We start from the raw sequence: 24,653 nt of genomic DNA, 5'->3' as shown, positions 1-24,653 counted from the left end.
TTGCGAAATGGGGGAGTGCGAAACATTAGTCCCGTGGACAGATTTGAAGAGTCTGTCCACCAACTTAGCGATTTCCGCAAAAGCGGAGTCACCGAAATGAGGCGCGACTCCGGATCGCACTCCTGGCGCCATTGTGATGCGAGTGTATACTGAGGGATCCTCAGATGCAGCCTCGCAAATGGCGTGACGTGTACCGTCGAGGCCATATGGCCGAGCAGCATCATCATGCGCTTGGCCGACACCCTTGGTAGTTGAGAGACCTGGCGGCTCATCCGTACCAAGACTTCCAACCGTTGGGTCGGAAGGTAGGAGCGCAGGCGCACCGTGTCCAGCACCGCACCTATGAATTGAAGAGACTGAGCCGGCCTCAACTGAGACTTTGGAAAGTTTATCTCGAATCCGAGGGTTTGCAGGAAGGCAATAGACTGTCGGGTCGCTGAGATAACCTCCTCCCTGGTCGGGGCTTTGATGAGCCAGTCGTCCAGGTAAGGGAACACATGGAGCCCGCGAGACCTCAGGGCTGCCGCCACTACTACCATGCACTTCGTGAATACTCGTGGGGACGCGGCCAGGCCGAAGGGCAGGACTCTGTACTGGAGGTGTAGGTCTCCCACCTGGAATCGTAAGAATTTTCGGCAGGTGGGGTGCACCGGGACATGGGTATATGCTTCCTTCAAGTCGAGGGAGCACATCCAGTCCCCTTCCTCCAAAAGAGGATACAAGGCCGGGAGAGATAGCATTCGAAATTTCTCCCTGGCCAGGCATTTGTTGAGCTTCCTGAGGTCGAGTATGGGGCGCATGTCCCCGGTCTTTTTTGGGACCAAAAAGTAACGGGAGTAAAATCCCGTCCCCCACTGGTCCTTGGGGACCGGCTCGACCGCCCGAAGCTTCAGGAGAGCCTTGGCTTCGGTCAGAAGGGTCGGTAGTTGCGACCGGTTGCACAAGGCTAAATTTGGGGGACTGTCCGGTGGCGAGGACACAAAATTGAGCGAGTAGCCTTCGGAGACGATCCGGAGCACCCAAGCGTCTGAGGTAATCGCGGTCCATGCCTTCCGGAAGGACCGAAGACGCCCCCCGATGGGAAGGGGTTCTGGTGAAGGTGCGGAGGGGAACCCGCCCCGTCCGCTCAGCCCGTCAAAAGGAAGGCGCGGGCTTAGAAGGGCCCTGCGCCGGGGCTTGGGTTTGTCCCCCTCTGCCTCGTTGAGACGGACGTCTCGGAGGCGGTCTTGAGAAAGACGGGGTCGACTTCTGGGGGTACCGGCGCGGCGGAGGCCGGAAAGGTTTCTGCGGCGGGGGCCTAGGTTTGGGGCGGACCAGGGATGCTAAAGAGCGTTCCTGTTCCGACAACCGCTTGGTCGCCGCCTCCAAAGACTCGTCAAATAACTCGGACCCGACACAGGGCAGGTCTGCAAGACGTTCCTGCAGGTTTGGGTCCATGTCGAGGGTGCGAAGCCAGGCCAAGCGGCGCATGGCCACTGCGAGGGCCGACACCCTCGAAACCAGCTCAAAGGTGTCGTACACTGAATGGAATAGGTACAACCGCAATTGAGACAGGTTGGACATAAACTTATCGAATCCTGCTCTTTGGGAGTCCGGTAACGAGTTCCGATATTGAGGAAGGTCCTTCACCATCCCACGCAAGTAGGAGGAAAAGGTGAAGGAGTAATTTAGAACTCTGGTGGCCATCAGAGTGTTTGAATAGAGGCGACGGCCAAACTTGTCCAGGGTCCGCCCCTCCCTGCCGGGTGGAACCGCCGCAGAAACCCGTGAGGGCTGTGATTTTTTAAGGGCAGATTCCACCAGGAGGGACTGGTGGGAGAGCTGCGCCTTATCAAACCCTTTCGGGGGAATCGTCCTATACTTTGATTCCATTTTTGACGGGACAGACGTGCCTGTAAGAGGGCTCGACAAGTTCTTCAGCCAGGTCTGCAGGAGGACACTGTTGAGAGGGAGTCTAGGTACCTCTCTAGGGGGAGTGGGAAGGTCCTGTTCCTCTAGAAATTCCTTGGAATATTTGGAACCTACCATCAGGTCAATCCCCAGGGCTTGGGCCATGTCCTGGACAAAAGATGAGAAGGAGGACGGCCTAGCCTGGGGGGACGGGGTTCTCGACCGTCCCGCCGAGGAGCGGGGGGAGGCCTCATGGGAATACTGAGGATTCCTAACCGATCCTGAATCCCAGGATCCTCTCTCCACGGCCCTCGAGGGGGAGGGTGAAATCATCCTCCTAGGGGAGTCCCTGGGGGAGGATCCCGGGGTCCGTGGGGTCCTCTCCCGTTTCCTCGGCGAGGCGGCACGGGAAGACTTTCCCCGGGGTGAGCGGAGGAGCCTCGGATTATCGAGGCGCAACTCCGACACCTGCAGCGCCTCGCCCCCGAACGACGAGGAACGATCGCGCCGAGGCGAGCCTCGGGGTCGCTTAGGCTTCCTCGATCGGCGCCTCGTCCGAGGTCGCCTCGAGGGCGAGGCGTCCGGGGAAGATCCCGAAGCCGAGGAGGAAAGTCGGCGCACTCTGCGGAACTTTTCTTTTGGGCGGACACTGCGCTCAGGAGGCTCCCCGAGGTCGAGGTCCGGGGCGGGGCCGAGGCCGAGGTGGACGGGGCCGCAATACCCGAGACCGAGGTCGCCGAGGCCGGGGCTCCCGAGGTCGAGGGAGCCGAGACCGGGGCCTCCGAGGCCGGGGGCGCCCCGGTCGAGGTCGACGCCGCCGGGCCCGCAGCACGCTGCAGCACTTCCAGGGCTCCCGACAGCTCCGATGAGATCAAGGCTCGAAGGAGATCCTGGAAGGCCGGAATCCCCACGAAGGTGGGGAGTTCCGAGTCCGGGGCACACTCCCTGGAGGGCGACCTCGGTCTCGAGTATTCCCTCGGGGTGTGCGGAGTCGAGGTCCGATGCGGGGTCGGGGTCGACCCACCCGCTTTGGCCTGACTCGAGGATGGCTTCTTTGCTGAAGGGGATGGAACAGAGGACTTACCCGAAGTTGGCTTCGATGACGACGGCTTCGAAGATGAGGGCCGAGGCGACGCCGAGGCCCCCGAGGACGCCGAGGCCGAGGTCAAGGCCGGGGTCGAAGCCGAGGCCGACGTCGAGGCCTTGGGCGGCGCGTCGACGGCGAACAATTCCGCCATTCTGGCCTTACGGCGACGGAGGGCCCTGTTCTGGAAGGTAGCACAGCGATCACACGAGGCTGTTGGATGTTCGGGCCCAAGACAGACAATGCACCACCGGTGAGGGTCGGTGATGGAGAGTAGTCTCTCACACCGGCTGCATTTCTTGAATCCCGTAACAGGACGGGACATCGACGAGAAAAAGAAGAAGGCCGGGAACGACCGACGTTCCCCGGCTCAGGCTTCCGGGAGCCCCCGGAGCCCAACGAAAAACAATTATTATTATTTTTTTTTTTTTTGTAAAACGGACGAAAAATAAAGCAGCACCGCGATTAATCCGATCAATAAACAAACTAAACGCGGCAGCTAGAAGGCAAAAACACTGGAGCTCAGATCCACAGGGCTTTCTTGCTCCGCGGAAAAATTTGAACTGAGGACCACGAGGTGGGATGCGCCCTCTAGTGGGCAGAAGGCACGCACATGCGTGGTGCAGTGTGCAAACTTGAAACTTCTAGCAAGTTTGCTTGAAAAGCTGTCCGCGCCGGGGCTCCGTAGATGACGTCACCCACATGTGAGAATATCATGCCTGCTTGTCCTGGGATAACCTTCCTTATGATATTCACACCATCAGGGTGGCTACTCTTATTACAGATTTTAGTATCATCTGCAGAGAGGCAAAGCTTACCTGACAGTCCTTCAGCAATATTGCTAACAAAAATGTTAAAGGCCCAAGAACTGAATCTTGAGGCACACTACTGGTAACATCCCTTTCCTCAGAACAATCTCCATCTGTTACCTTCCCCTCAACCAGTTCCTGACCCAGTTTGTCACTTTGGGGGCCCATATTGAGGACACTCAGTTTATTTATTAGAATCTTGTATGGAACACTAGCCATGGCTTTGTTAAAATCTAAATACACCATATCTAGCGCTCTCCCTCTATCCAATTCTCTGGTCACCCAATCAAAGAAATTGATCAGATTTGTCTGACAAGACCTGCCTCTAGTGAATCCATGTTGACTCGGATCCTGTAATCCACAGGATTCCAGAAATGTCACTACTCTCTGTTTAAAAGTGTTTCCATTAATTTACTTACCACGGAAGTCAGACTTATCAGCCTACTTCTTCCTTACTTCCACTTTTGTGGAGAGGGACCACATCCACCCTTCTCCAGTCCTCTAATACCACTCCCACCTCTAGAGAAGCATTGAAAAGGTAGGTAGGGAGAGGGAGAGGGCTACGGGCACATGTATCAGCAAGGTGCTGGTGTCCCAAAAGGCAGTGCCAGAGACGATCCGATCCCCCGTACTACGCCAGTGTTTTTAGAATATCCACAAGATTCATTTGAAATACTGTGCCTTCAGTTTATGCAGGTCTGTCTTTTGCAGATTCATTTTGGATACTTTGAAAACCCACTGCCTATGGATGCTCAGGATAGGTATTAGAGGCCTTGTTATATTGAGAGGGTAATAAGTAAGTTTAGTAATGTCGAACAGGGGTCCTCAAACCCAGTTCTCAAGCCCCACAACCCAGACTGATTTTCAGAATTTCTACAAATGACTATGTACGAGATCTATTTGCATACAATAGAAGCAGTGAAATGTAAATAGATCTCATACATAGCCATTGTGGAAATCCTAAAAGCCAGGCTGAGTTGTGGACCTCGAGGTCTGGATTTGAGGAACTCTGGTGTAGAAGATCACGGCTGCCTGAGCATCAAGGTATGGAGCGGTAGATCAGTTCTGGGTGCTGGGGTCCTTAACTCAGAACAGCTTAGGGGATCCACCAACGGCTTAGGGCCACCAGAAGACTTATCTTTCCAAGTGTTAAAACAGAGGTATAAACATGGACTAATTTTTAGCTTGTTTTCTTGTACTGCAGTGTCCTGCAAACTTTTTTGAGCCACAGCACACTAAACGTAGTACACAGCTCGAGGCATCTGGAAGTGAGAAGACATTGCCAAGATGTCATCACTTCAACATCTGTGCATGTGCGAAGGCCCTCCAGACGGGGGGTGCAAGAAGGGAGAGGGCCAGAGTGAAGGAGAGGCACTGGCACCAGCCGATTGTCTACAAGACATGCCTCTCGCCATGAGAAGCACATCCTGTAGGCAGTCAGCTGGTGCCGGCGCCACTCCTCCTGCCCAGTGTGCCACGGCACACCTGAAATCTCAGGAGGCACACAGTTTGCGATACACAGTTGTACTGGAATGGAAGCAGTGCCATTTGAAGGTCATTAGGATGCACAGGGTACTAAAATTAGCTCATATCTTTAAACCCTGGTCAGAACATATCATCTCTACACTAAATCCTCTCCTGAGTTGGAACTAATTTTACTGTATCCACCTCACCGATTCCAGTGATTCTACCCATGCTGACCCTGTGCTTCATTGCTCTTCCTGGACATTAAAAAAATAAAAAAAAATAAAAAATCAAACCAATCAGTATAAAAAATAAGCATACATTTTTGCAAAAAGCTATGTATGTATGTATAAATATAAAATTCAATTCTATTAAATCAGAAAGCTCCACCAAATGTAAAAGCAGTAACCGAGACTGAAGTAAAATGGAATCGCTCCTCTTCTGCTCGGTGGAAAAAGCTTCAGAATTTATAATGGTACACGGCAGTGCTCTACTCTTATTCAATCACTGGCAAAAAAAACATCCCCTAATTCACACACAAAAATGTTCAGTTACGGCTATGCAATGAACTTGTACAATCCCCAGTTTCTGATTTAATAGAATTGGGTTTTGTGAACAGTCATCTGTGCCTCTTGTGTTATGGTTATATATAAATATCCCAGCTAAATCACGTGTGCATATTCAGTACAATCTAAATCAAGCTTTTGTAACTCTGGACCATCAAGTACAGTGGTGCCTCACACAACGAACTTAATTCGTTCCAGGAGCAAGTTTGTTATGCGAAAAGTTCGTTATGTGAAACACGTTTTCCCATAACAATACATGTTAAAAAAAATAATTCGTTCTGTAGCATAAAATATGCTAAGATGACATAAAAAAAGATAAATTTATCTTGTTAGAGCTGGTGTTAGACACAACTGGGGACTGCAAAGTCCAGGCAGAGGCTTACGGCTCTCTTTGACCAGGGGGGACAGTTGCCCTAGTTGCACTACCCTAACCCTATTCCTGCTATGTGTGACTGTGGTATTCTGTTAGCATGATATTTCTGTGTAGCATTCTATAATAATTTGGCTTATTCAATTTTCTTGATAGTAGAGGGGATATATGTGAAGGGGAGGGGAGACAGGGGTTTTGTTGATCCTTGCTGTGTATTATAATCACCCCCCACATACTCCCCAGTACCTTTTTAATCATCCCCCTCGGTACCTTTTTTAATTCCTCCCATCTTTCCCAGCCAGTGGCGTACAGGCCAGAAGCGCAGAGATCAGGAGCAATTCCTCTGCACGCCTGTGTGGGCCCATGCCGATCTCCGAATGGCTGCAGTTAGTTCTTGTGAGTCCCGCGAGAGCTGACTGCAGCCATTCAGAGATCAGCGCAGGCCCAGGCAGTAGCACAGAAGGCTTGCTCTTGATCTCTGCGCTTCTGGCTGGGAAATTTGCTAGACCACCAGTTACGAGTGAGCGGGTGAGATTAAAGTTGCAGCAGTGGTGGCTTTTTTAAAAAAATATGTGGCGGCGGGGGGAGGTTTAAAAATATGCGGTGGCGGCAGAGGCTTAAAAATATGCAGCAGCGGCGGCAGGGGGGTTTAAAATATGTAGCGCCACTGCACAGGGAGCCAGGCGGAGAGAGGGCAGTTAAGCGCAGTGCCTGCGCGGAAGGATGCAGCTCGGGCGACTTCGTTGTGTGAAACGAAGTTCGTTGTAGGAAGCAAGACCTGAAGTTCGTTGTGCGCAGCGTTCGCTGTGCAAGGTGTCCGTTATGCGAGGCACCACTGTATACTGAAAGTATATTGCTCAGTGCAATTTAGTGCATGAACTTCAATTCTTCATCAATCCAAGTTTTTTCAAACCTTATGAATATTTTTTAGTGACTCAAGTTTGAAAAACTAAAAAAAAGTTTTTCATACTAAATGCTTTAAAAAAAAAAAAAAAAAAATTAGTTACAAATATCTTTGAAGATGCATCGGGGTTGCTGGCTGCAGACACAAATTCATGGTTTGCCCTAAACGGGCTGTTTCAAGGCAATTCCCCCTGATGCCCGGCAAAGCAGACATCTGTCAGTCACATGACTGCAGCATTCCCCCGAGCCTGGGAGCACCTTGCCCTCAGGGAAATGCTGCGGGCACAAAACTGACAGCCGGGCATCAGGGGGAATTGCCTTGAAACAGCCCGTTTAGGGGAAAACATGAATTTGTGTCAGCAGCAAGCACCCCCAATGCATCTTCAAAGATAAGTGCTCTAAAAATGTGTTATAAATAAGTTTTAAAAATTAAAAAAAAAAATTTCACGAGTCACTAAAACATTTTCCCATTTCCACTGATGACTCCCACTCCAAGAATGCAAGTGGCCAAGTGATCCACTGTGACCACCTCTGACCTTGGAGAGGGGGGCAAAGGGCAGCAGCCATATTACATAGCTTTCACCACCTAGTTCAGTGGTCTTCACTAATTTTTAAGTCAGGGTCACTTTTGACCCAAATGAGCTGAAGGACAGCCACCAAATATTTTCCCATGCAAGGTTACGACACTGCTGATTAGTGTGTGTCAGTGACATCTGTCCCATCAGCCTGCCTGATGATCAACTTTTTATTGAGGGCATCCTCAAGGAGATAGGCATTTTAAAATGCATTCTCTTCCATCTATTGAGAAATATCTGGTCTTCAAGCAGGCAGTTTCTCTCATGAGCTTAGGTAGAGAAACAAAGAATAGCAGATAAAAAGACAGAATGAGGGCCATCACAGAGGCCTTCAGGGGCCACCACTGGCACTGAAGAATATCAACATAGGTGGTAGCAAAATGACTATATTATTAACATTTAAGCTTTCTTTTCTTATTTCATTGCTTAGTCTTGGTATATGCAAACTAGGTTTTCTTTCCTTCCATGGCTAACGGTGACGGGACTAAATCGCACGAGACAACAGCGCGCAGACAACTGAGCGCAAGGTTGACGGCGCGCCGAAGAAAAGCACTATTTTAAAGGGCTCTGACGGGGGTGTGTGGGGAGGGAACCCCCCCACTTTACTTGATTGCACTGGCGTTGTGGGGGGATTGGGGAGTTGTAACCCCCCACATTATACTTAAAACTGAACTTTTTCCCTAAAAAAACAGGCAAAAAGTTTGGTTTCAAGTATAATGAGGGGGGTTACAACCCCCCAAACTCCCCACAACGCCAGCACCATGTCTGTTAAGTAAAACAGGGGGGTTCCCCACCAACACCCCCCGTCGGAACCCTTTAAAATAGTGCTTTTCTTCAGCGCACCGTCAACCTTGCGCTCAGTTGTCGGCGCGCCGTTGTCTCGCGCGATTTTGTCTATGAACCATGGCTAACATTTGTGCATGTCTTAGTGTATGCCCTTGCTAGCTACTACTGCTTTCCTGAGATTCCTTCTCACTTTCCAAAACTGCAGAATGGTTTCCTTTAGTTCCAGAAGACAGCAGGATGTATGGTTGATTTTACCAGCTTTAAATGTACTTTTATTTAATAAAGGCTTCTACATTCAACGAGTTGTAGTTCAACTTGCAAATTAGGAGTGATCTCAGATTTGCACAGTGTATTTTCTCCTCACATCATCTCTAGGTTGGCTGTAACACTATTAAGTTGAGTGCATTAGCTAAATCGTTCAAGAATCCAGTGGATCAGCTTGGTGTCTTCATGGCCGTCCTTGGTCATACAAATCCAGAGATCAAAAGACCTACAGCCACTAAGGCAGGATATCCACATGATAAAATATGAACCGACTACAAATCCATTAACAGAAGAGCAGGACTTGAAATGCTTGCAGGATATAAGAAGCTCAAGAATGTGTCGGCCACGTCCCTCACAGCTCTATCCAACATGTCCTTGAAGACAAGGGCGGCCATGAGAGTGGAAGTTATACACCACATAAGAAAGTAGGAAATAGACTCAGTAAATCTAACTTCACTAGTTGGCAAAAATCATACTTACAGTAATGTGACGAAGTATTTACCCTCTCCTGATTTCCTCTATCATTGCATATTCGATATACCATCTATCAAGAATTGGCTAGATGGTTTACACCAAGTATTGAATAAAAAGTACAATTTAAAATAAAATAAAAACAAAGACGGTTAAAATTAAGTAATAAGGAGGGAATTACAAGACAGACAATGGTCATGCTGAATGGTTTCTGATCTATAAACAATGTAAAATTTGATAAAGGGAATATAATTACTACATCACTGGATGGGACAAAACTTATTTTTCTTATTCTTACTCAATATATCTATAATTGATCTTTAATGTTGGCAGTGTAGAGCATGGTGTAGATTAGTGAAACTAACTTCTACTTTAGTGCATTTTGAATTGTATCTTTTGGACAGCAGAAAGTGACAAATATACAAAGGTGTGAAGACTTACAAGGCACTGCAGCTGTGGAGGAGTTGGGATGGGATGGGAGAGGGGTGAAGAATGCATGATGCACAAGAACAAGAGGGAGACTCGGGCTTCGTGGAAAAAAGGCACAGAAGAGAAGGATGGCGAGAGAGGGAGAATAACTAAGGGAAGTATCAGTTGAAGGATAAGAATCACAGAAAGAAAAAGTAAAATGGGGGGGAAACAGGGACATGAGTCAAGAGATGAAAGGAGACGAGCGAGTCAGTATGATGTGGGAATAAAAAGGCATAGGACATGTAGGTTTTTTAAAAAAAATTTCAATTTAAATATCCAATCACATAGGGGCTCATTTTCAAAGCACTTAGACACACAAAGTGCCATAGTAACTTTGTGTCTAAGTGCTTTGAAAATGAGCCTCGTATGTGACTTTAGGTGTTCTTAATAATTCTGTGTGTATTTTTAATAATCCTATATGTAATTTTTAATTCTAGCTGCCTGAACATGTCTGCTAAAGGTGCTGCCCAAATTTTTAAAAGTATTCCAACCCTTTCTTGGCTTATCCATATAACCCAGGGTCTAAAGAAAGGCAGGAGAAATTCTAGTCCTTCTTGCCCTGCTGGTGACATACTTCAAAATAGCATGGAATTGGCCCTCGTGCATCTCCACACTCCTTTCCCCACCAGACTTCCCTTCTCCTTTTGAGTCTTGGCACAAGACGTCCTCTTCCCCCGTTCCCACCAAATATTAAGTGGGCAGTAGATCCCGCAGCTCTGCCCTCTTTGCAGGCTTGCAGAAAGGATTCTGCCACAAGATGTTTCTGCTCAATGCTTCTTCTGGGAGCCTTATAAGAACTGATCCTTGTAACCAATTCAGCCCCAGGGAACCAAAGATGGCAGATTGGTACCACACAATGTGCAGGAACACAAGCCCTGAGCTGAACACAATAACAAATGTGTGGAACATACAACTGTACATCTCCACTGCTGAAGCCTCTTTACGGATATTTTCAAGTGGGTCAAGGGATATTTTTCCCGAGTGGAAGGATTCTAGCTAGAGTAGGATGACGTGGGGAAATTATAAACAAAGAACAGTGCTTGGAACAGTTGTCCAGTGAAACTCCAGAGCCAGCAAGTGAATTATACCAGCCCTTACTTTGCATTAGAAGCAGTAAGACAGTAACACATGAAAAACAATTTTCCAATTGGTTAAAGTCACGAGTTAAAACTCATAAGTGAAACCAGGTAACTAATTTTATGCAAATTAATTAAGAGCTACCCTAGGAATCACGTGATGCCATGAGCGCGTGAGGACGTTTCCTTGCTAGCTCCGGGGCTACCCTGCCTACTGATCAATAACTGACACCTTTTTGCTGCATCTGTGGCGATTTTGCCGATTCCACGATCGTTCTGGGTGCATGGACAGATATTTAACAAGATTGAAGGAGTTCATGCAGCCGAAATCCGCCCGTAAGGACCGAGACCGAGTGCGGCCTGTGGAGAAGAAAATGGCGGCAAGCCCCGCGGCGGCGGTCTCGAATCTTACTGAGACCGCCCTGAGTGATATCAGGGAAGCGCTGGCCCAGGTACTAGGACCTAAACTGGAGACCTTAACTGAACGAATTATGAATATAGAAACTTTGCTGGCGGCGGCGGCGACACGCACGACCGAGCTAGAACAACGGGTCTCCAATCTAGAGGACACATCCACGACTCGGGGAGCGGAGTTCTGTGAGTTGCAGGCGCAGGTTCGAGCGCAAGCAGAGAAACTGGATGATTTGGAAAATCGCTCCAGACGCTCGAACCTGCGCTTACTGGGAATTCCCGAGACGGTCCCTGACCGCGACTTATTGGGGGTGCTGGAGAACTGGCTGAGAGAGGAATTGCCACTCCCGCCCTCATTAGGGCCTATGCACATTGAACGTGCACATCGCCTGGGCCGCCGCCCTGATCGGGAGACACGTCCACGTGTGGTCATCCTGAAGTTACTCAATTTCAGGCATAAGGTGGAACTGTTACAACTATACCGTAATAAGAGGGATGCCTTGAAATATGATGGAAACCTAATCCGCATTAGCCAGGACTTCTCCCAGGCACTCCAAGAACGGAGGCGGCCCTTTTATCCTCTTTGCACGCAACTTTCCGAACTTCACATGAGATTCCAATTCAACTATCTGGCTCTGTTGAGGATCCACAGTAATGGAGTCTGGAAGTCTTTTCAGTCACCCGAAGCAGCCACTGACTTTATTAAAAAGCTTGAAAAACCTACTCCGGGACAGGTTTGACTCTGGAATCTGAGATCTCCTTACTGGGCTGTTTATGCATCTTAACTGTTACTGTTTATGTTTTCACTATTTGAGGAGACCCTGTCTTCCCTCACTTTTGATTTATATCTTTCTACAGGCCCTGGAAGAGGTGTCTTTCGTGACCCGTTTTTCTCCCACATGATGGGGGCTGTTGGGACTGTTGGGGAATTAGGGGGGGAGGGATGTTTCTGGGTGGCAGCGGCGGTATTTAGGGGGCACATTATGTTTGGTCTATTTTTTCTTTATTTGTGGTTCATGTATTTTTTGGGATCATGTATATTGTGTGAATGGAGTGTGCTTGTGTGGTCTAGGGGTGAGGCTGGGCACCCTGGGACCCTTTTCACTGGAAGGTTTATTTCCGATGCCATGAAGAGCAGGGTATGCCATGGGTGATAGGCAGTTCCGTATAATTTCCTGGAATGTATCAGGTATAACATCGCCTGCCAAGCGTACAAAAATATTATCACAGTTGAAACATCACTCCGCTGATATAGCCTGCTTACAGGAAACTAGACTCACTGATATAGAACATCTAAAACTGCGGAGGGGTTGGGTGGGGGACATACACTATGCATCCTGCACAGGGAAGAGAGCAGGGGTGGCTATATTGATTAGAAAGGGCTTACCCTGTACTGTCCAGGTCCTGAGACGGGATCCAAACGGTCGTTACTTATTAGTGAAGGTACTCGGACCGGGGGGATCCTTCAGATTATTGGTGGGATATGGCCCCAATGGATATCAACATTCTTACTTTCAAAATTTGGTTAACATATGTTTACAGAATTCGGGTGACCCACTGATACTAGTGGGTGACCTGAATCAAGTATTGGACCCTGGGGTGGATCGCTCGGGGGGGACGTGACCTACGGACGTGCGAAGGACGAAGGGGGTCCCCTATCTGTGTCGGGCTTTGGGGTTGGTGGACCCTTGGAGGTTGCTTCACCACACTGACAGAGATTATACACATCAGTCTAGAGCCCATGGATCCTTTTCCAGAATAGATTATACCTTACTTTCGGAGAGCATGTTTGCTCGAGTTTCGGAGGCTACAATCGGCCCCCTTGAGATCTCTGATCACCATATGATTTGGTTGGACGTAGCGGTGGGGGGTACCATGAATACCGGGATGGGATGGAGATTTCCTTCTTACCTGCATAATGATTCTCACTTTCGGGAATTTCTGTCAGATAGATGGGAGGATTACTGTTCCAATAATGCTCAACATATTGATCAACCTATATTATTTTGGGATGCGGCGAAGGCAGTGATGCGTGGGGAAGTGATTGCCTACGTGGCTTCTAGGACCCGGAGAATTGCACAACGTATAGTGCAGCTCGAACGGCAGTCCACACTCTTGAAGCGGGAGCTGTTGCATGACCCCCACTGTGGCCACCAGAGAGGCGTATACCGCTGCTCTGGCTGAATTGAATTCCCTTATCCATGAGCGGACAAAGAAATTATTATTTTTTCGCAAATATCAATTTTATAAACACGGTAATAAAACTGGGAAACTATTAGCATCGATAGCCAAGAGCTGGAAGGGATCCCGATACATTGCTATGATAAAAGAGAGCTCGGGGAAAGTGATAACTTCAGCGGTAGACATCTCCACCTGTTTTAGGAATTATTTTGCAACCTTTTATGCTTCCCCGGGTCCCTATGCTGGACCGGATGTGCAAGATTATTTAGAGGATGCAGGGATGCCCAAATTGTCGGTGGCTCAGATTTCCCGGTTAGAGGCTCCTTTACAGCTTCAAGAAGTGTTACAGGCGATCAAAACACTGAAGCCTTGTACTGCCCCCGGTCCGGACGGATACTCCCCGGAATTTTACAAGATCCTATCGTTATCCATAGGGGGGTCTCTTTTGAATTATTACTCTGAGGTTCAGAAACGTGGCACTTTCCCGAGGTATGCGAACGAGGCCCTGATTACTTTGATCCCGAAACCATCTAAATCACCAACTGATATTGAATCCTATAGACCAATATCGCTGTTGAATGTTGACTCCAAAATTTTAGCGCGTATCATGGCGGATAGGCTGGCGGCCCTGTTGCCCACCATCATTGTGCCGGAGCAAGTGGGTTTTGTGCGATCCCGTCAATCGGTAATTAATGTGTGCCGGGTGCTCCTGGCTTATTCTCGAGCTCAACAGGTCAAGTCCCCAGGACTACTGGTTGGGTTAGATGCGGCGAAAGCCTTCGATAAGGTTCATTGGCATTATCTATTCCAGGTTTTATTACATATGGGATTTCCGGATAGTTATATGGCATGGATTCGTTCACTTTATTCTGAACCTACGGCATCGGTATTGGTTAACGGTGTGCGTTCTACTTCCTTCTCGGTGGGCAGGGGGACGCGTCAGGGATGTCCATTGTCACCTCTTCTTTTTTTACTGTACTTAGACCCCTTGTTACGTACACTACAAAAAGATGATGAAATTGTGGGGCTCCCAGAGGGATCGTCCCAATTGAGGGTGTTGGCATTTGCAGACGATCTTTTGCTAACGTTGGGCTCTCCTCAACGTTCCCTGCCCCGAGCTCTGGATCTTCTGGATGAATTTCATTTATACTCTGGTTTAGTGCTTAATAAACAGAAGTCCATGGCACTGTCAACATCACCTGAGGTACGTCTTGAATGGCAGGGGGACTTTCCTTTACAGTGGGCTACGTCCCAGCTGACATATTTGGGGGTGGTGATTCCTCAGGACCTGGGCAGGCTGTACTCTACTAATATTTCACCCTTACTTCATCGTACAAAGACTACACTTGCGGGTTGGAAGACCCTCCCCTTATCCCTCTCAGGTCGAATAGCATTATACAATATGATACTATTGCCGCAATGGCTCTATATATTACAAATGCTACCCATTCTGATAACCCCAATACACTTAACACAACTAAATTCCCACCTTTCCGCATTTTTATGGCGAGGTAAGCGGGCTAGGATAGCCTTGTCCAAGTTGATGTTGCCAAAGTACCGAGGGGGGTGGGGTTTACTGGATATTTCACGATTTGCCCTTGCGTGTCAATTAAGACATCTTCATGATTGGTTTTGTAGCACCACTTGGTTTTCTTTGCCTGAGAATGAATGCTTTGAATTTAGACCTTATCATTTTAGCTATCTGTTACATGTTAGGCATTTGCCTGATTTGCCGTTACTACATTCCCATCCCTTTTTGCAGGTAATGCGCATAGCTTGGAAGAGGTTATGTAAGTTGCTGAAAATCTCTTCTGTTACAACACCATATCTCCCTGTGGCTGGCAACGGGGACTTTCCTCCCGGCTTGGACTCTGCAACTTTCAGACGTTGGACGACTCTGGGTCTGCATTACGTATCCCAGGTGGTGCAGGATACGGGTACTCCGACTTCATTTGCTGAACTACAAACACAGTTCCATGTGTCACCTGGGGACTGGTTTGCCTATCGACAACTTTGTCACTACTTACATACTTTGACCCCGGTGCCATTGAAAGAGGAAGTTCAATCTAGTTTACGGGAAGCGCTCGATCTTACTGCTCCAGACCCTATCCCGTTGAAAATTTTCCATAGGTTCTTACGGGACCTATCCGGAGAACTGGACTTAATTGCTCTAGCTCAGAAATGGTCAGCTGATCTCCAAGTGCCCATCTCAGACGATGTGTTACGAAAGGGCCTTCGGGTGGGGAATGACCCTACCCTATCCGCAATAGAGAAAGAGCGAAATTACAAATTTTTATTGAGAGCGTTTTATCCCCCCAAGAGAGCTATGACTATGGGGATTAGCGCGACTTCTGGCTGTGGAAAGTGTGCACACCCTATGGCATCTTTCGGACATATGTTTTGGACATGCCCCTTGGTGTCTACATTCTGGTTAACCTTGGTGTCTGCGGTGGCCGAGCTTTGGGGATGCTCATGGAGGATGCACCCTACCTTTCTCTTTACTTTACAAATCCGTTTCCATCCACCTAAACAGGGGTGTGCGCTTTTCCTCAGAAAGACAATACTCATGGGCAGGAAATGTATACTGACGCAATGGCTTTCGCCTCAACCCCCTTCTCTTCAACAGTGGAGGTCACTAATGTTACAGCAAATGTTGTTGGAACGCAAGGATATCGTGGACTTGACGACGAAAAAGGGCAGGCTGTTCCGCCAATGTTGGTTCCTCTTTAGTTTAACATTTGTCTCGACTATTCAACAACAACTTTGGGATGTATGATTTGTATATTATTTACATACTTTGATCTCTTTTGAACTGTTTTGGTTTTACCGCTGCTGCTGCCCGGGTGGGGTGGGGTGGGGTGGGGTGGGGAAGATTGGGAGGATTGGGATTTGGGAGAGTTTTGTGAGTTAACAAAATGTTCTTGCTTTTTGTATGTTGGTTTTGACATGCTGTGTCAATAAAAATATATTATACATAAGAGCTACCCTAGATCATCAAAAATTGTATTGTGCCTAGGGCCAAATGTTATGTTTTAAGATAATCTAAAATCTTTTTTTCAGACTCCTATATGCAATGCTGCCACTTTATATCTCTACACATGTCCCGAAGACCACAATAAAAGCCTGCTAGAGGTTCCCTTATTTAGACTAGAGAGTTGCGCGGGGTCAGAAATCCCATCCGTCCCTACCCGTCCCTGCGAGGAATCCCTTCCGTCCCCGCCCATCCCTATAAACTTCAGAAATAGTTATTTCATTTAATTATGCTACTGAATTAAAGGCTCTGGTAGAGACCCATTTACAAATAAGCAAAGAGACTTTATTAATTTGGAAATATTAATTGGGAAGAATACATACTTTGTATATGGGTTTCTACCAGAGCCTCTAATGTAAATATAAAATATAAATACTCAGCTGATGAGAACCCACAAACTGTCAGCTGAGGACTTCCTTTGCAGTTGGCCGGGGTCCCTTTTGCCAAGCTTGACAGGCAGCAGTAGCGTCCCTGAGTCACAGATGCTGGCACCTCAGTGGCTCATGGATTTTGCCAGCAACTGCTGTGCTTGGTGGAGGGAAGTTTTGGCCATCTCTAGAGGAGGTCCTCTGCTGGCGATGTTTGGAGATCCCCACCAGCCACAACAAGAGTCAGCAAGTACTTCAACACTGTAGAAATAAAACCAGAAATGCATTTCCTTTTCTTTTGAACACAATACAAAGACATCTGCTATATACATTTACCAAAGCTAACATATTTTAGTCAATAAATTCCATTTTTTAACTTTTGTTGTCTGGAGACTTATTTTTACATAAAGTTGGGCCCAGTTTTTTTTTTCCACTTTCCCATCTTCTGTAAATTCTTCTGTTGCTGTCCATTGGTTCCTCCTACCATGTTCCAGCATTTATCCCCTTCTCATCTTTCGTACCTGCCCACCAGCCCCATGCCCAACATTTCTCCTTCTATCACCCCTCTCCAGCACCATGTCACATCTCTCCCTCCATTCCCTGCACCACTATGTCCACCATTCCCCCCTCTTGCATCCATTTCAATCTGTCCCACTGTTCCCTTTCCACCATAATATTTCTCCATCTCATCTGTACCTCACTCCCTCCCTATGACCAAAAATTCTCCTTTCTTCCATGTACACAACCATCTCTTTCCCTCCCTTCCTCTCTCCCAAGTTCATGACTTCTGTGTCCAAAAACGCACTCCCTTCCCCACCTCAGCATCTCTTTCCCTCCCTTCCTCCATCCTCTTTCCCAAGTTCATGCCTTGTGTCCAAAAATGCACTCACTCCCCCCCTTTTGTTTTCTGCCTCCCAGCCCTCATCTGCAAGCAAATTACCAGCAAAATGGAGCTCGAGCCGCGAGGCTCGTCTTCTATTTCTTGCCTGTACTGCCCCAGCACACACAGCTGACCAGAAATCTTCCCCGATGTCAGCGTCGACGTCGGAGGGAGGGAGGGCTTTGCTTAAGCCCTCCCTTCGACGTCAGCGCTGACATCGGGGAAGACTTCGGCTGTGTGCAGCGGCAGGGCAGGTAGGAAAAAGAAAATGAGCCTCGCGGCTCGAGTTGCATCGAACCCCTCAGGATCCCCACGATCCTAGGGTGCGTCCCCATGGAATCCCCGTGACCCAAAGGGGGAACCCGCGGGTCCCTCGGGATTCCTGTCGTCCCCGTTCCCATGCAGCTCTCTAATTTAGACATGTTAGATTAGAGGAATACAGGGACTCTGCTTTTATAGTTGTAGGCCCAAAACTGTGGAATACCTTACCTCCGAGCTTGTGCCAGATTCAGTCTCTGCTTACTTTAAAATCATTTTTTTCATCATGCATTTCTTAAAGTCAACACTGATATGCTTTTGCCATTCCTGTGTCTTGTTTTCAAGTATTAGATATCATTTTATGAATTTGTGTTTCTATAATTGTTTGTTGTTGTTGGTTTTTTACTTTATTGTTTACAGTTTGTTTTTTTTGTAAGCCACCTAGATTTGAAGATAGAGCAGGATATATTTTTTTAAAAATAAAATAATGAATGCTTTCTCTATAGCAAACAGAGGTGTAGCTACCACTGAGCAAGCTTAGCAGAAAGCCTAGGGTCACATGCTGCTACACCAAAGAGAATGGGAACATTTCCTAAATTAAGTTTCAGAAGGCAGGAGTTTCTTCATTCCCAATCGCTCTGCCTGCCTTCCACTGCCTTTGACCACTAGCACTGCAGGACTATTGAAATCAGAGAGCCAATATGTCCTATATCATACATGAAGGACTTGCTCTCCGATTTCATCTCATGCAGGGTGCTTTCAGCCATAGCTGGCAGAAGACAAATAGAGTGACAGAACAAACTCCTGCCTCTCACTCTGCAAATAATTTAGAGGTGCAGGAGAGGTAGGAGAATGGGGCAAATGCTAAAAGAAGGGGAGGAAAAAGGGGATGATATTGGCAGAAGGGGGCTACGAGCTAACAGAGGGGCGGAGGGTGGGAGAAAGGGTATATGCTAAAGCAGTGGTCTTGGTTAATTTTTAAGCGAGGGCCGTTTTGGGTCCAAAAGGGCTGACAGAGAGCTGACAAATATCTTCCTACTTGGGGCCATGATACCAATAATGCTTCGCAACCTTCATTACTACCAAAACACCTGGCCTTGGTCACACGTGCAGAACATAAATAAACTCTATGCAAATACAGGACCACAAACGAAGCCTAACATACACAAATGAAACCCTAAGATGCCACACTGCATGCAGTACAACATCAGAGAAATGCTGTAAAAACAATGCATTATTCCTGAACAGTACAAAATATAGACAGCAGATGTAAATTCTGAAAACTGACACATTTCAATCACTAAATTGAAAATAAAATCACTTTTCCTACAATTGTCTGGTAATTTTATCTTTCTATTCATCTTTTCCCAGTCTCTGGTTACATTTCCTTCTGTCTGTACTCTTAACTCTGTTTCCAGGGTCTTCTTATCCATTTGCTGTTTTTTCCTTCTCCACTTTCTGCCCTGCATCCATCTTTATATATATAATGAGAGACTGACTATATAATAAAGAAACTACCAGTGTGGAGAAAATTAATAACTCATTAGCTGTACGCTCAGAGAAATGAAACTCTGAAGAGGGGGTGAGAACCTCCTCTTAGGGTAAGAGTTTACCATCCAATCATTGCATATGTTTCATGAAAAAACACTCTCTGAACACTGGTAAAACATGTATTGATAATTAGACTTGCTTGTAAGGCTGGCGTAAGTATTCAAATTTCTTATGCCACAAATCTCACTGGATTGCTAGTTTGGAACACTTATCTTGTAAGTAGAGCTCTCAGGGGTCTCAATGCGGCCCCGTTTCATGTTCTGCTTCAGGAGACCCAGAAACACTTAATTGAACGATATACTCATTGAGACTCTGTACAACAGTAACAGCTTTCCATGAGAAAATCTAAAATACAAAAACTTAAATCAGAACCACACAAACCGTAGAAAAATATACTTAAATAGTCTACGCTGTGGGAAGAGTTAATGTCTTATTGGCAACAATGAGGCGGGAAACACAAGAAAATTCAAAAAAGTACATACCAATTGCAAACTTCCAAAGTTCCAAGCAACAGAGAGCCCTGCCTGCCTCACCCGATTTAAAGCAAAGGGGAGGGAGGGGGAGGGGAGCTCTGTATGCAAACGTGATGACATCATAACGCGAAAAAAGTTACAGCTGTGGGTGAACAACTGTCACTGTAAATAAAGATGATTGAAAAAATAAAAAAACTGTAAAAAATGAAAAAAATAAAAAAAAATGTAAAAAGGTATTTGTGAAAAGTCCCAAACACATCAGAGAAAAGCCACCCATTCTATTTCATTGTTAAGTCCTTGAGGGTGCAAAGTATTAAGTTCGTGTATCCATTTCTGTTCCTTTCGCCAGAGTAGCTTAGCTGTGTCACCACCTCTCGTGGTAACAATGGTGTCTAATACTGAAAATTTCAAATCCGCTAAAACATGCCGGCGTTGAAGCCAGTGAAGAACCAACGGGGCTTCTTGTATGCCTGACTTGATCCTGCTGATGTGCTCAACAATCCGAGTTTTGACACTGCGGGTGGTGCAGCCCACATACAGTAGGCTGCACGGACATTGCAGTCCGAAGCCCTCAGCGTGTGTTTTCTCTTTATGTGAACATTCATCTCTTGCAGGGAAACACTGTATTGGCATATTTTGCAATGACCACACGGGTGATGCCCACCCGCGGTGGCAGAGACTTCATTAGAGGGACTGATGAACTGAGAGTGAACCAATCTCTGTTTCAAATTCTGATTCCTGGAAAATGCAAAACTAGGAAGTTCTTGAAATTCCTGATGTATCTGCAAAATGTGCCAATGTTGTTTGATGATCCGTTTAATTTGAAACGCTAAGTGTGAATATGGTAACACACACACTAAAGACTGTTCATTAGATTTAGGATGGGATTCTAACAACAGCTCACGGTTGGCATATAACCCCCTTTTGTAGGCTTTTCGAATAACTGTAGTGGGATACCCCTTCTCCCGGAACCTCTCTTTCATAGCTTCTGATTTGGCAATATAATCCTTCACAGAGGTGCAGAGCCTACGAAGCCTCAGAAACCGCCCTGCTGGGATATTATCCCGCAAGTGCCTGGGATGAAAGATATCATACTGAGGAGGTTTTGACACCCGAATAGCATTATTTAAGTTTATTAGGAAATGTAAACTTAAAAATTATTTTCAAAAGGAAGAGTCGGGTAGTCAGGATAACATCATAGTCGACCCTGAGGTCTCTGACCAGCTGAAGCTACAGGTGAAATCTACATGGTGTCCCCCAGGCACCGTTGATCCTCACATACAGGCATTTGAAAATCTTATTTTGAAGGAAGTGGGGTTTTTAGAACATCAACAATTCCCCTTGCGCCTTAACCTCTCCCGCAGACAGCATGAGGCTTTACATTCTTTAGCCTCGGATAGCAGCATTGTTATCCGCCCAGCGGATAAGGGGGGAGGAATAGTTTATCTTAGATTCAGACCAGTATGTTGCGGAAGCCTCTCGCCAACTTACAGACACCACATACTATGAGGTGTTGCATCAAGATCCCACTGAGGATATTCAGGACGTCATTTCCCACTGTTTGGTTCAAGGTTTGGAGAAGGGGATTATTAGTGAGAGAGAATATAGGTTCCTGTCATGCAAGTATCCTAAGATTCCAGTCATCTATTTTGTTCCCAAAATTCATAAATCCCTCACTAACCCACCAGGCAGACCGATTGTTTCAGGCATAGGGTCTGTTTTGGAACCTCTCTCGTCCATACTGGACTCATACCTTAAAGATCGTGTTCCTCTAGCGCCTTCATATGTTTTGGACTCTGCTAGCATGATAAAATTCTTGGCCACATTTGATAACATCCCTAATAGCGCTATGATTTTTACTTTGGACATCACAGCTTTGTATACGAACATACCTCAACGTGAGGCAATAGATATTGTTAGATCTGAATTACAAGCGCTGGCTATCTCCGATAGCAGGATCACATTCCTTGTGAAACTAGCCTCTATCGCCTTAGGTATGAACTATTTTCAATTTGGAGATACCTTTTACAAGCAAGTTAAGGGTACAGCCATGGGAGCCAAAATGGCCCCATCCATAGCCTGCCTATATGTTTCTAAGTTTGAGCAGATGTTTTTATATCCATCAATATATTGGCAAAATCTCCTGTTCTGGAAGCGATATATTGATGACATTTTGGGCGTATGGTTGGGTACTGCAGGAGAATTAGATCAGTTCCTAATATGGCTCAATAACTGTGATGTCAATTTAAAGTTTACCATGACCAAGGATTGTTATCAAGTGCCATTCCTGGACCAACATTTTCATGGTGGATGGAAGGTTCCAAATTAGCATATATCGCAAGCCAACTGATCGGAACAACCTCCTACAGTATGATAGCTTTCATCCCAGGCACTTGCGGGATAATATCCAAGCAGGGCAGTTTCTGAGGCTTCGTAGGCTCTGCACCTCTGTGAAGGATTATATTGCCAAATCAGAAGCTATGAAAGAGAGGTTCCGGGAGAAGGGGTATCCCACTACAGTTATTCGAAAAGCCTACAAAAGGGGGCTATATGCCAACCGTGAGCTGTTATTAGAATCCCATCCTAAATCTAATGAACAGTCTTTAGTGTGTGTGTTACCATATTCACACTTAGCGTTTCAAATTAAACGGATCATCAAACAACATTGGCACATTTTGCAGATACATCAGGAATTTCAAGAACTTCCTCGTTTTGCATTTTCCAGGAATCAGAATTTGAAACAGAGATTGGTTCACTCTCAGTTCATCAGTCCCTCTAATGAAGTCTCTGCCACCGCAGGTGGGCATCACCCGTGTGGTCATTGCAAAATATGCCAATACAGTGTTTCCCTGCAAGAGATGAATGTTCACATAAAGAGAAAACACACGCTGAGGGCTTCGGACTGCAACTCTAAACAAGTGGTTTACGTAATTCAATGTCCGTGCAGCCTACTGTATGTGGGCTGCACCACCCGCAGTGTCAAAACTCGGATTGTTGAGCACATCAGCAGGATCAAGTCAGGCATACAAGAAGCCCCGTTGGTTCTTCACTGGCTTCAACGCCGGCATGTTTTAGCGGATTTGAAATTTTCAGTATTAGACACCATTGTTACCACGAGAGGTGGTGACACAGCTAAGCTAGTCTGGCAAAAGGAACAGAAATGGATACACGAACTTAATACTTTGCACCCTCAAGGACTTAACAATGAAATAGAATGGGTGGCTTTTCTCTGATGTGTTTGGGACTTTTCACAAATACCTTTTTACATTTTTTTTAAAATTTTTTTCATTTTTTACAGTTTTTTTATTTTTTCAATCATCTTTATTTACAGTGACAGTTGTTCACCCACAGCTGTAACTTTTTTCGCGTTATGATGTCATCACGTTTGCATACAGAGCTCCCCTCCCCCTCCCTCCCCTTTGCTTTAAATCGGGTGAGGCAGGCAGGGCTCTCTGTTGCTTGGAACTTTGGAAGTTTGCAATTGGTATGTACTTTTTTGAATTTTCTTGTGTTTCCCGCCTCATTGTTGCCAATAAGACATTAACTCTTCCCACAGCGTAGACTATTTAAGTATATTTTTCTACGGTTTGTGTGGTTCTGATTTAAGTTTTTGTATTTTAGATTTTCTCATGGAAAGCTGTTACTGTTGTACAGAGTCTCAATGAGTATATCGTTCAATTAAGTGTTTCTGGGTCTCCTGAAGTAGAACACGAAACGGGGCCGCGTTGAGACCCCTGAGAGCTCTACTTACAAGATAAGTGTTCCAAACTAGCAATCCAGTGAGATTTGTGGCATAAGAAATTTGAATACTTACGCCAGCCTTACAAGCAAGTCTAATTATCAATACATGTTTTACCAGTGTTCAGAGAGTGTTTTTTCATGAAACATATGCAATGATTGGATGGTAAACTCTTACCCTAAGAGGAGGTTCTCACCCCCTCTTCAGAGTTTCATTTCTCTGAGCGTACAGCTAATGAGTTATTCATTTTCTCCACACTGGTAGTTTCTTTATTATATAGTCAGTCTCTCATTATATACATAGCCTTTTACTGACTATAGTTTATAGACAGTCCCTGTAATTTGCTATAACGCTGCATCCATCTTTGGCATTAACTTTTAACATTCAACTTTCTTCCATTTTTCTGTTTCCTCCTTAAGTCTATGTACTTTTTCATGTCTTCCCATCCATCTATAAAACAGCATTTCCTCACCCTCTCTCTGCCATTCCTCATCATCCATGTGTGCCTTCTCCTCCCTCTTTCTTTTCCACTATTCCCATTTATCTATAAACAGCATTTCTTCAATCTCTCTTCCCTCTCCCACCCTCCCATCCCTGTTCACCATGTCCTCCCTCTCTCTCCCCTTCCCCTCCATCCCTGCCTATGCGGGGCAGGAAGCAGTAACAGAGGAAAAGCTTCTGGATCGTGGATGGCAGTGTGTTTACTTCACTCACGTTGCCAATGGCCCAAAGAGTTAGAGCACCGCCACTGGGAATGAGACTGGTGAGCAAGCACCAGGTTTCGCCAGGAAAGTGTGTGTGTGTGGGGGGGGCACTCCAGATAAATGTGTGAACCACCCAGGTCTCCACAAACCGCCATTGGCTTGCGGGCCTTGCAATGAAGACCACTGTGCTAAAGCATGGGAGTGAGAAAAGGGGCTGAGAGCAGGGGGCTGAGAGCAGGTGACTGACACAGAGGCTGGGGAAGAGGTCTAATGCTGATGCAAGGACTGGGGAGGGGTGATGGAAAAAGAGAGGGTGAGCAAGGACTCA

At 46.5% G+C, this 24,653-nt stretch overlaps 1 protein-coding gene across 2 annotated transcripts in view; it reads right to left on the bottom strand.

The window, feature by feature from the left end:
* Positions 1-24,653, bottom strand: part of EEPD1 (endonuclease/exonuclease/phosphatase family domain containing 1) — a 223,600-nt gene that overhangs the window by 181,046 nt on the left and 17,901 nt on the right. The window lies entirely within an intron of this gene.

The sequence above is a fragment of the Geotrypetes seraphini genome, chromosome 2 (genome assembly GCF_902459505.1).
Source record: "Geotrypetes seraphini chromosome 2, aGeoSer1.1, whole genome shotgun sequence".
Lineage (NCBI taxonomy): Eukaryota > Metazoa > Chordata > Amphibia > Gymnophiona > Dermophiidae > Geotrypetes > Geotrypetes seraphini.
The sequence above is the reverse complement of the archived record's forward strand: the minus strand, read 5'-3'. Positions and strand labels throughout refer to the sequence as shown.